Source organism: Epinephelus moara, chromosome 10 (genome assembly GCF_006386435.1).
Source record: "Epinephelus moara isolate mb chromosome 10, YSFRI_EMoa_1.0, whole genome shotgun sequence".
NCBI lineage: Eukaryota > Metazoa > Chordata > Actinopteri > Perciformes > Serranidae > Epinephelus > Epinephelus moara.
Window position 1 is genome coordinate 33,847,225 of NC_065515.1, and position 12,813 is coordinate 33,860,037.

Here is a 12,813-nt window from a genome sequence, read left to right on the forward strand (position 1 = left end):
GAGTTACAGTAATCCAGCCTAGAGGTAACAAAAGCGTGGACCAATTTTTCTGCATCTTTTCGGGTCAGGATAGGCCTAATTTTCGCAATATTACGCAGATGAAAAAATGCAGTCCGTGAGGTTGACTGCTGGTAGAAATAATATCGGAAAGATACTGAGATTTTGCCTCCCTTACAGCCCTCTGATAATCAGTACAACAGTCCCTTAATATTTCCAAAGACACATGTAGTTTGTCCTTTTTCCACCTTCGTTCTGCCTGACTGCACCTTTGCCTAATGGCACGGGTGGTGTCATTTAGCCAGGGATCCATTTTTGGCTTGGCAGATTTTTGTCGAAAAGGGGCAATAGAATCCAGAATCCCGGAGCAGGTGGTGTGGAAGGAGGAAAGCATGTTATCTGGGTCGAGGGGGGAAACCAATCCAGTCAATGTGGAAAACTGAGAGTCCCTAAATGCAGCAGAAAATTCATCAGCCGTGGAGGAGGTGATGATGCGGCGACAACAGTACGGGGCAAGAGGCTTGCTGGCAGATGGGGGGGCTATAACCTCAAAAATAATAGGGAAATTATCTGAGATAGCTGTCTCAGAAATCTCTTTGAGGGAAATCGAAAGCCCAGAAGAAATAATATCCAAGGTGTGTCCAAGATGGTGTGTAGGTTTATCCACTGATTGCACTAAATTAAAAGTTGCCAAAAGACTCTTAAAATCAGTTGCTAATTGATCAGATTGACAACAAACATGAACATTAAAGTCCCCACAGATCAGGAGATTATCATATTTAGGGAGAATGTCTGCTAGAAACTCAGAAAACTCATGAATGAAGTCCTTATTATATTTGGGAGGGGGATAAACAACAGCACATAACACCGGACTTATGAGCTCCACCACAAACAACTGCAGCTCAAAACAGACGTAAGTATTTGTGGGAAGAAGCCGGCATTTAAAACTGTCATTAAACACAGCAGCAAGACCCCCACCCCCCCTCATCCAGAGAGTCGTGGGGAGTTGAAGAACGAACAGCCAGATGGGAGGATCTCTGAGAAGGCGTTGTTTTCACCTGGTTTAAGCCAGGTTTCCGTCAACAGTAGAAAATCCAAAAAATATGAAGTAAAAAGTCATTCAGGATGAAAGTTTTGGAAGCGCTTTATTTTAAGGTCCTTGTAATAAGCGTTAGTTAATATGTAATAAGGCGCTTATAACTCCTTATAAGATGCTTATCAACATTATTAAATGTTTAATAAGACTATTTAAGTGTTAATAATACCATTATAAACATGTTAATTGTTAGATTATAAGACATTTATAAGCACTTATAAGAAACTTGTTAACAGTTTATAGACTGCTTCAGAACGTTAATAAAAGACTTATGAGTTTAATTGATTGTAATAGCATCACAAACACATTTATTGAGTTTAACTAACTTACATATTATTTTATTGTTAAACCTTTACTAAGATTTTTTTGTTGCTTTATTAAGATTAAAACATACTTTATTATGCATTTATTAACAGTTAACTATGCACTTATTAACAGTTAAATATACTTTTTTGCAGCTACCGGATCTAAAGCGAGAACAGTGCCTTATTAAGCTTAATAAATCTTTTATTATGCACTTATTAACAGTTAACTATGCTTTTTTGCAGCTACCGGATCTAATGCGAGAACAGTGCCTTATTAAGCTTAATAAATCTTTTATTATGCACTTTTAACAGTTAACTATGCTTTTTGCAACTCCCCATTCTGGAATGAGCACTACATGTGGTCAAGGTTGATAAAATGTGAAGAAACAATTGCATAACAATATAATGTTTCAGCAGTAAAACACACAAACACACTTTAACACAGCTCTTTTGAAAATTCTTTTTTTTTTAGTTATCATTTATGCATGAATGGCAGCCACAAAGAGAACATTTTATAAAACATTGCCTAAAACAGGCCGTTGAAAATAAAAATATAAAAGTACAATCATTAATACTTTCAACATCGGATCGGACTGCATGGAAAACTGCCGATCCAAGAACTCCGATCCAGTTTTTCACGGAACCGATCCAGGTTTTTTGGCCCGCCCAATGCTCCTCGATTCAAGCAGTCCATTCCAGTGATCCGCTCCAGCACTTACTATCAATCCACCATGCCAGCATGCAGACGGCAGACACACAGGAGGGTAGGAAGAGTAGTGGTCAATTTAGTTAACTGACTATTTGTTTTCTGCTCTGGTTTTTTGAGAGTGATATTTTTATTTGGTTTACACTCTTACTGTTTAAGTAAAGAGCACTGATGGCATTGTTTTGGGCACAACTAGTGAAATCGGAGCCATGGATGGACTATTGCTTGTTTAAACAGTTGTACAATATTGTGTGTGGTTTTTTGTCCCCTCTGTTGGTTCCAGGAAACAGCAGCACCAGGCTGGCACTGACACTACTAAAATAACTGAAAAGGAAAGGCTGCATTGTTTGTTAAATGTCATCAATGTCTTGTGGTGTTAATCTTTTTTTATTTATTAGGGGGCCAAAGCACAAGTGTGTGGAGTCTTGCTGCTATTTTAATTTCAATGTTAGACATTTTAAAGATTTCTTGTGTTGATTTATTTTCTATTTATTAAGGGGCCAAAGCAACCAAAGCAAACCAGCTATATTTTTTATTTAATGTTAATGTTCAAGTTTAAAGTTTGTTTATTTAACCCTGTTAACAATAAACAGGTCAGTTTCTCATACCAACTGTTGTGGATCATTCTAACTAACCTGATTAAGTAGTTGTTCTTGTTAGAGTAATATCGCTTGATCAAACCTTTTCTAACATGACTGACAACAAAATAAGTGAATATGTAGGCGCTTGGATCGTATCGGTATCGGCCAAAACTCAAGGCTGTAATATCGGTATCGGATCGGAAGTGAAAAAGCTGGATCGGGACATCCCTAATAGTTAACTGTTAATAAGTGCATAATAAAGGATTTATTAAGCTTAATAAAGCACTGTTCTCGCTTTAGATCTGGTAGCTGCAAAAAAACATTGTTAACTGTTAATAAGTGCATAATAAAGGATTTATTAAGCTTAATAAGGCACTGTTCTTGCTTTAGATCCGGTAGCTGCAAAAAAGCATATTTAACTGTTAATAAGTGCATAGTTAACTGTTAATAAATGCATAATAAAGTATATTTTAATCTTAATAAGGCAACAAAAAATCTTAGTAAAGGTTTAACAATGACATAATATGTAAGTTAGTTAAACTCAATAAATGTGTTTGTAATGCTATTATAAAAAATTGTAAGAAACTCGTAAGGCTTTTATTAACGTTCTTAAGCAGTCTATAAACTGTTAAGTTTCTTATAAGTGCTTATAAATGTCTTATAATCTAACAATTAACATGTTTATAATGCTATTATTAACACTTATATTTTCTTATTAAACATTTAATAATGTTAATAAGCATCTTATAAGGAGTTATAAGCACCTTATTACATATTAACTAACGCTTATTACAAGGACCTTAAAATAAAGTGCTTCCAAAGTTGGATTAACGACGGACCTGGTGTTGATCAAAGCCATGTGGATTAAACACTGGTCAGGCTGTGTGGAAGCACGGCCGACCGGGCGGAGATTCTCCAGTGTGCAGCCTAGCCATCTAGTATAGTAACTGTTGCTGAGTGGCGTGTAATCGAGTAAAAAGAAATAAAATAAAATCAAATAATGATCCGATAGCGAGGGATTCTGTGGAAAGACTGTTAGCAGTAGCAGTTTGTGGTGAAATTGGGTGGGAGGGCTAACGCATTAGGCCTATGGCAGTAACATCACACCGAGATACAGTACCAGGTTACAGCAACAATGCACTACAACAAAACTAGAGAATTAGGCTAACTACAAAAATGTTCTGATGCCAAAAGCTCTCTCTCTCTCTCTCTCTCTCTCTCTCTCTGTCTCTGTCTCTCTCTGCCTCTCTCTCTGGCTCACTCGCGCGCGCGCACACACACACTGACTATTTTCCGTTGTACACACAGACAGGAAAGGTAAAGAAAGGAAAGAAGTTATGCTCCTTTAATAAGAGGTTAGGGCTTGGGCCTACCTTATTTGAAGAGAAGCTCACATCGACGGCCTTTCTGGGATGCAAACAGGTTAATCACCAAGTCATTTAAGTCAGATGATTTTTGGATGAGGTCCCGCTCGATAGACAGCATTTAAAATAATCCACCTCATTCAGCATGATGCTAACGCAATTCGCAAGACTCAACGCTCACTCTCCCACTACAGTAACAGCGGGCAGGCCCTCACTGTACTTCCATGCACTCTCATTGTCCAAAAGTCAGTGGCCTGGGCTGAATAAATTTAGCCCAACTGGACAGTAAATCAAGGGGGCTTGTCACGACACCTGTCACTCACGATGTGACAGCAATGATTGGAAGCTGATTCTAGGAGTATGAGCTGTAAAAAATCAGCCCATTTAGATAAATCCTGCGTTTTTGTGACTATTTTAGTGCTGTTGCTGCTATAGGTTCCACCAAAAACAATCAGTTCTAAGGTTCAGTAACTAATATTTTAATATTTTCTTTAATTTAATAATTTTCTCATCTTTATTGTAAAAGATAGGCAGGGCTTAGCCCTGCTAGCCCATTTATACCAGCCGTCTCTGACTGTTAGGTTATCAATTTCAATTCCATATGTCAGAACTAGATCGAGGGTATGGTTAAAACAGTGAGTGGGTTTATGTACACCCTGACTGAAGCCAATGGAGTCCAATAATGAGATAAACGCAGTAGCCAGGGAATCATTATCAACGTCAACATGAATGTTAAAATCGCCTACAATAATAACTTTAACTGATTTAAGAACTAAACTGGATAAATACTCTGAGAATTCAGATACAAATTCAGAATACGGGCCAGGAGCACGGTACACTACAACAAATAAAAGTGGCTGTGAGGTTTTCCAGGTCAGATGTAAAAGACTAAGAGAAAACAGTTTTTTTCAAAAAAGAAGAAAAAGCTGTTGTCACTTCCTTTAAGTTCAAAACGGCAGTGCACATATTAGGACAACACTACCCTGTTGAAATTAGTGCACCACACAAGAAGTATGCTGTTGTAGTGTGAGTATTATCTTTAGTTTTCAGATTAAGGTTACTTTCAGTTAGGTAGTGGGAGGACCACCATGGGGGGTCTGTCGGAGGTCCTAAGGTGGGAGCAGTTAGATATGTTAAACTAACATTAAGCAGACGTTATGCAGAGTTAGAAGCTACTGTACTGGGTGTTGGACTTTACAATAAACAGCAAGTTGAACTCATGTCGTAGATGGAGTATTATTGTTGATGAGGTGGGTGTACTACTAGGTAGATAGGTAGGTTACCGATGAGGAAGTGGGCATACTCTCCTATATATTACAATGGCTGTTTTGCTGATAGGTGGGTATTAGGGCATTAACAGAAAAGTCTATTTGTCGACGTGTCGATGTCAGTGGCACAAGTCGACACCCCCCGGGAGGAGTCGACAAGTCGTGTGTTTTTTCCCTCTCTCTCTCTCTCTCTGTGCTTGTGTACGGAATGTAATCGCTGCCTCTGATTGGCTTACACTGATACTTTATCCCGAACATACTCAGGCGTACTATAAGCGGAACGGACTCCGCCAGGAATGTCCGCAGTCATTCGGGCTTCCATAGTCGAGCACACTTCCGCGTTGTAGTTTCCTGTAAAAATGTCCGTGAAAAATCCCCGCGATGTGAAAAATACATGCTGAGCAGTCACTGGTGCGCGGAGCGGAGTCCGCGTGGTCGTAAAATCTGAGCTTTGCGCGCATAGGGCTTGTGGACGTCCGCTTTGAGTCCGCGCGGACCTCCGCAGAGTCCATTCCGCGTACGTTCCGCCCGAGTATGTTCGGGCCTTGACAGACACACATCACATGTGTGGAGATACTTCACTTTCCTCCGCCATGTCAATGTGATGACGTCATCAAATGACTTGTGACTCGACTTCGACTTTATTGACAGATAAGTCGACCTGAAAAAAATCAAAGTCGTTAATGCCCTAGTGGGTATACTGTCACTGGATAGAAAAAGAAGTGAGTATACTCCGTATACCTGAGTATACCGCCCACTACACCACTGATACACAGTGTACATAGTGTACTACACTGAAGTGCACTAATGGAAGTTTGCGATTTGAGACACACTGCAGGACTGATTGCTGAAATGTAATGGAATTGGTTTAGCTGTCCAGTCTCAAAGGACAAGGCTGGCTTTACTCTGTGTTTTCTAATTGTCAGCAAATCTCATTTAAACACCAAAACCAACAATGTGTTAAAGCTACTCTTACCTTTCTTGCATTTCACACAGCACTTAGAAAAAAATTGAACATCCACAACTCCCGCCTCCCTCCAAAGTCCCATCCCCCTCATCCTGCAACTCCACTTCCCTCCAAAGGCCTACTGCCCCCTCCTCCATTACGTCCTCATTACGTCTATGGTAGACGTAGGCGTTGGCATGGTAACGTTAGATACATGGAAGAGGAGAGCGAGTGTAACGTTACAAACAAGACAGTCAAAAGCAACCCTGGAGTTTTAAAACTCAACCGGAGTCAGTGATGACTAATGAGTTTTAAAATAAGGTTACAGCACTAACGTTAGATAGTAGCGTTAACATTACTAGTAAGTGGAAACGCACAAGGAAGATAATGTTAATGTTTCAGAGGCTACGCTACGGTAGGCTAACGTTAGCCATTAGCAACTGGATGCTGTGTTGTCATATATAACGTTATAGCCTGTTACATTAGAGGCAAACAGCAGAAACTTTGTGACCATCTCCCTTTTTTAGCTCAGGATGAAGACGCATCAGTCTTCGCCATTGCTCGATAGCAGAGCCGATGTTGACCCGAGTTTTGGCTCTTGCAGCATCGAGTTCTCTCTTAGTGTTAGCTTTTTCTGCAATATTCTTTCTTTTGCCAACTGATTTCCCTGTTGGAGCAGCTGGAGGTGGAAGCGGTGGTCCGCATTTGTCTGCCATTGTTACGGAGAAAAGTTTATATCAACAAGCGTCCCTGTTACTAGCCCAGGGTTGCCAACTTTGGTCAGAGGGCTGGAGTGAGATTTTAGCTTGTGACGTAATATCTGCTTGTGCGCACGTGGTCACGAACATATGTGGACACAGCAGCACAGTTTTTTTTTTTACCTTAAAAGAGTTAATATGCACATGTGGGAAACAGAAGAAATGAGTGTACGTTTACATATTCAGACCTAAGCCCCACATATGTCCACAGATGTGTATTTGTTTTACAGCGGAGATCAACGTCGATCAATCTATGGTAGTACAGTCATCTGCTTAAAAAATCCAGTAATATGTCCTGTTGTGACAAACAGAAAGATTTTAAGGGCGGTTCAGGGGGGAGAAAATTTTGAAATTCACACGACGAAATCCTATTTTCATGCAATTTCATACAGAAATAGATAAATTCAAGGACTTTCAATGACCTGTGTACAGGGCTGGACTGGAACAAAAAATGATGACATTTATGTATCTTATTTGTACTTGCACACATTTTATTAAAAATTGAAATGATAAATCTTGTAGAGTTTCTTTGTTAAGTGCTTTCACCATAGGCATTGTGTACTCCGTGGCCATCCACTATCACCAGGATATGATAAGTGAATGAGCACTAGCCTTGGTACTCTCTTCCAGGGCACGTAGGATACTACTGAGATTTATTTAAATTTTGGTAACAGTATAGTGTGTGCCTATGGCATTTCACCAATCATAGTGAGCCGCCATGGCCAAAAATGCAAGGGCCATTTTTTTGTCCCAGTCCAGCCCTGCTTTATACCTCCAGGGTTTCCGCAAATTATCGCGTGGTATTATGATCTCGCGATCTGACAATTCCAGCCACTCGTGTCCGCGCCGCGGCCGGTACACGCACGCGATGGATCCAGTGGACAGTATGCTGTCCGGGCGCTACCGAAAACATCGAACTACCAGTGAGCCGACTCACCTTTCTTCAAGTTCAGTCAAGCGTCTCTCAGTTCACTTGAAAAGTCACGTCCTCCCCAGCGCATGAAACGGCCCGTAGTTGGCTGACTGTGAGACTAGAGCTGCCCAATCAAAGCGCAAATATGGATTGCGCACTATTCAGAGAGAAGTTTTCCACAGAAACATTTGGCTGCACTCCATTTCACTCAACCGGTACGCCAGTCAGGCGGAGTCTGTCCCTCTCCTCTCCTCTCCTCTCCGGCACGCCGGCAGTTTGAAATTAATTTAAAATACTCAGCTCCCAGCCTTTTTTCCAGCGTTCGGCGCTGGCGTGAGAATTGACCTATGGCTAAGCCACGCCCCCCCAACACTCACCCAGACAAACTATCAACATTCAGTGACCGGCGCTATGGCAGGTGTCACAGTAGGCAGCATTTCGCAGGAGGCAATTGATGATTTTTGGGGACATAACAATCAGATGTCATTGAGAAGTAACCAAAAGGGCCTAAACTATGCATTGGAGGGATATATTAATCATTTTATTGTTGAGAAGGTCAATGAAAAGCTTAAATTACAAGCTAAAATTTACAGGTCACAGTGTACACTTGTGAACCACATCTCGTTGCCGTTGCCATCAAAGACAACAAGTTAAAGTGCCACTGAAGTTAAGGTTTTTGGCTCAGAATATGTAACAGCCTTTTTACCATCTTTACCAACAGTGTCTCTCCGTTAGTTTGGTGCTACAGTATTTACACTGAATCATTCAGCATAACGTTTGCCAACATTTGTTATCTCTGTGATTACAGATAAATTAATGAAGCTAAGCTCCAGAAGTTAACGTTAGCTTAACTAGAGCCCTATGGACAACAGCTAACGATGTACGATCACCAAAGTACAAAACTAGAACAAAATAGGCTAATGAACTCCCAGCAAACAAAGTGACATGATGAACTAGGAGCTAACGTTAACACGGTACTGTTTTGCCGGAATGAAGCCTACATTTCCCATGAGCTCTAGCGCGTATTGTCGTAAAGACGCTTACCTGGCTCGCGCATGTGTTTGTTTTGGGGATGAATGAAACAACAAGACGGGAAAACTTTGCCCCCGCTCCTATCGGGGATCCCAGCTCACCTCTGCCACGCCTCAGCTCCGCCTCTTCGGCGTAAGCGCCACTGCCGCCGGGGTAAACGCAGCGGTCGGCTGGTAAGGCTGAAGGCCTGTTTGGCGAGCACTTCCACGGCTTCTTGGACTGAGTATGGAGCGGTGACTCGCCTTTTTATTTCTTTATGCCCCTGCTCTCCTCGTCCCCGCTGGCGCGGGGTGAATCTGCGCAACCTGCGGCCTCTGTGTGTGGCTCCCCGGACAGCTAACGCTGTGGACCCGCCGGCTCCTGCCAGGATTGGGCTGGTAATTACTAGATCGCTAGCGATCAAAACGTTTATCCTGAAGGATTTCCTGACTTCCCGAGGATTGGATTTTCTCTGTGGACAGAGGGATGTCGTATGCTGTAAAGCCCTGTGAGGCAAATTGTGATTTGTGATATTGGGCTTTATAAATAAAATTAATTGATTGAATTGATTGATTGACTGTGTGACAGAGACGTGGCTGACTGTTGGTGAGTCCAGTGCTTTCATAGAACTTTTACCCGTTGATTGCTGCTATTTTAACTCCCTGCGGACGTCGGGTCGAGGAGGAGGAATAGCGACTATTTATAAATGTAAGCAGCTAGGTAAGATGAAGTGTGCCGTCTGAGTGCCGTAAATCGCTTCGTCCTGGAAGCGACCTGGTGTGGACCCGGAGACAGTTTCCTAAAGGTATGGATATACACTATATAGAAATAGCTTATCTTCACACTGATGGTCTCATTTGCTGTAGGTCACGCACAGACATCAGCAGAAACAAGAGACTTTTGCATATCCAGTTAAAAGTTCCTTGAAACAAGAGACTTTTGCATATCCAGTTAAAAGTTCCTTGTAGCGGCTTTAAAGATAACTTTATATTTCTTTCCAGCAAAGTGACAATGTGTTGCCTCAAACACAATGTTGACTTACCTTAAAACAGATGTAGACATCATTGTTAATCTTATTCACGTTGAGTTGCTGTTGTGGTCTAACGTTACCACACAACTTTATCCAAAGGAGACACTTTTCTCGGTTGAGATGTGGTTTAAAGTGTAAAAAATACACCTCGTTGCCCAGCCTCTCAGGATACCTTGTGTCAGAGTTGCATGTACCCCATGCACACCGTTTGACCATTTTTAAACTTCAAATCTCCGAAAAAGCTCATAAAACCTAACAAAATTGACTTTCTGTAATGCATTTCAATGAACGTCCAGGCAGAAAATGTCCAAGTGTGTGGGAATGGCTATACACACTGTGATTGGCTCATCGCGTTTGAGGCATACCTGTCAAGTTTTGGATTTGAAAATAAGGGAAATTTTCCGGCGCCCGCCGCAAGCCGTCCCACCACCCCATCCAAGCTCCAGTATCCCTTACATTTTAAGACAGGTGTACAGGAAATCTAAAATAACCACTTGTCAACCAGACCCGCTGTCGACACTAACCTCGCGACAACTGCCACCCAGGCTACTGCAGGTGGCAGTTCTCGTGAGGCTAGTGACAGAGTTCAGTTTGGAGAGGCAGAGGAATGTTTTTTTTAAAAAATTATATTATAATACGGGAGATTTACGGGAAAATACTAATATGGGAGGACGGCGGGAAAGAGGGGTAAAATACAGTGTTTCCCGGCCAAAACGGGAGACTTGACAGCTATGGTTTGAGGGCGGGACTTAGCCATAAGTCAATTGGTTGGGCAGAGTGAGACCATGAGATGGAAGGTGAATGTGTGTGTCACACGCCAGATGCGTGAGAGTTGGCTCTTAGAACCTATAGGAATGGTATAATTATGAGTTTTTATCTCTGGTGGAATTCACTTCCATTTTAGTGTGCCATCAGCTTATTAATAGCATTTTAACCTAAACAAAGAAAATCATAAAATTTCCAGGAAGTTAAGTATGGCTTTAAGGCACAGTCACACATTAGCGAACAAAGGCGAGTGACCATCGCCTGCTGAGGCGACACTGGTGTTGAACAGGGGCAGTGCCACATGTGACAAGCACGGAGCTAGCTTGCTAGCTAACAAATGTTAGCTAATAAATATTGTTAGGGGAGAGTTGCCACAACTGTAACATTTTTCATTTTTAACTGTTACTCAGAGATTGTTTTACCTATAAGATTTTCATGATTAATTTTTCATGACTAACAACAATATTTCAGTCAAACAATTGTTATGTTGAATTCATACCAAGGATGTGATCAGATAATGTCTATAAAACATATTGATATTAATAAAACTTACTGGATGCAGCAGCTGGTGCATTCATATCCTTCCTTGATGGCAAGTTTACTGATTACACCAACATTGTTTGCGAATTTGATTGATGGCAGTTGTAAAAATACTATACAGCACTAATCTAATTTAGAATATAATTGGATGACATCTGATTGAACACAGAGTGCATGCTTTTTGGGGACGTCTGTGTGAAATGGTGCACTGACCCCTAGAGGGTCGAAAATGTAGCAACATTCCAGATCATTAAGCTTTACAGGCTCTGCTAGAACCACACAATCCATTTATCTGTCAGTTTTATTGACAAACCACTGACATACAAGTTATATATATGTAATATCATATACAAGTTAGGTAATCAAGCTGTACTTATAAATCACAAATGAGCCACTGGTCACACACTTTGACGCCAGGCAGCATCTCTCATGTGGGCCAACATGTACTTCTCATGGCCATTATCATGCAGTATCGGCACTCAGAAAACCACAGCCAGTGGCAGTTAAGTGGGGTCAACCACACATACCTTCTTTGATATTAGTTGAGGCTGCAACTTAGCAGGTCAAAGTTAATCTCCAAAAGTTGAACTCCACTGGAAGCAAGTGTTTTATTCATTTTATCCCTTTCTTTGAATGGAAGTGAACGAGAGGCAAGTATATTTAATCTAAATATTTAATTCACACATGTGTGACCTTGCCCTTAGTCCATCTCTCAATGCTTTCTTATTTCCCTGTCTTTGGCTCTCAGCCGCAAGCCCTTGTTTTGTTTTTTTGTTTTGTTTTGTTTTTTAAACAAAAAAACACACAAATACAGTTCAAATATAACAAAAATCTGAGTTACTTCATCAACAGGTTGACACAGTTGTTTTAGCAAATGTTATTCAAATGAGGAAATAGTGCATTTTGGGGGTATTGTTTTTGGCAGTGGATTAAACCACATTTGGCACTCTCGTGAGTTTTGAGGGCATTTGTGTGATTGAGTCAAAACAAACTACAGTTTATGGTAATAACTGTAATAATAATAATAATAATAATAATAATAATACATTGATTTGGTATGGCACCTATTACAGAAACAAAATTGACAAAGTGCTTCACAAAAGACGGTAAAAACATGCTATTAATTAAAGCTGCAAGCAGCGATGAATGGGCCCTCACAGTCCACGCGCGTCGGGGCATGCTGCCGTCGGGGGGCGTGCACCTAGATGTCTTGTCAGCTGTAATAAATTAAAAAATAAACGTTATCTCTTACTTACATTTCCAGTATGCAGGTAGGCAACCAACCCACGTATGTATTTTTCCAAAAAGTAGAAGCTGAATACATGCCCAATAGTTCAAGGTCTTCTGACTCTTTGAAAGTTGACATGGTGTCTCTAGCTCTAAGTATGAGGGACAAGAAGAGGTTGAAAGTCGATGAGTTTTGAAGAGGATTTGAAGATTTTCCAATTTACTTCCATTCACACTAATTAGACTGCCACCAGAGCGCCACCTATTGGCCGATTTGCACCGACTTTGGCACAAACCCTCATCAGG